This window comes from Triticum aestivum, chromosome 3B (genome assembly GCF_018294505.1).
Source record: "Triticum aestivum cultivar Chinese Spring chromosome 3B, IWGSC CS RefSeq v2.1, whole genome shotgun sequence".
NCBI classification, from domain to species: domain Eukaryota; kingdom Viridiplantae; phylum Streptophyta; class Magnoliopsida; order Poales; family Poaceae; genus Triticum; species Triticum aestivum.
Window position 1 is genome coordinate 596,146,834 of NC_057801.1, and position 775 is coordinate 596,147,608.

Here is a 775-nt window from a genome sequence, read left to right on the forward strand (position 1 = left end):
CATCAGATTGTTTCGTCCACAACTCAACGCTCCGGACGAATTTGAAGGTGATTCCAATTGGGTTGGAAAGTGCACGAAATCTAGTTTCCAACAAAAAAAGAATCACCCAATTCGGAGTCCGTATGAAAAACTTGTGTGCGTTTTGAGTCAGGTATGTCTGTGCAGTCCGAATCTGAATCCAGAACGTGAGAGACTTGGACTCTATCTTCTCTTGGGCCAAAAGTGACGTGAGAGAACTTTTGGACAGCAAATAAACATCTCTTTCTTCCTTATCTTCATATGTGGATTGTACAAATGTCCCATACACCTGCAATTAGACAAAACACAAAAGTGTGTGAAGTATTTTTGTTCTGGATAACATAAATAGATTATTGAATAGTTTGCACTAGAAATCACCTGACAAATATGCATATATGCAATATTTTTGGTCATATCCAAGGTAGTCATGTCCTCATCATCCACCCCTCACCCCCCCCCAACACACACACTAAAGTTATCAGGTCTATGATGTGTGAGTTACCATGATATTGACAAGAAAGTTACTGGAGGTATATTTCGTCAACAACCCTCCCCCACCACTCACCACCGTCGCCAAAGTTATTAGGACTGGGGCACATAAGTTATCAGACTGTGATGTGTGAGTTATCATGTTATTCACAAAAAAAGTTATCAAAGGGTATATTTCATCAACCACCCTCCCCCACATGGTCACCAAATTTACCAAAAAGACTGGGGCACATAAGTTATCAGGGCTGAGATGTGTGAGTTATCATGT

General features: G+C 40.6%; 1 protein-coding gene across 2 annotated transcripts in view; it reads left to right on the forward strand.

Moving 5' to 3' along the window:
• Positions 1-775, forward strand: part of LOC123071160 (ADP-ribosylation factor 2) — a 6,307-nt gene that overhangs the window by 1,504 nt on the left and 4,028 nt on the right. The window lies entirely within an intron of this gene.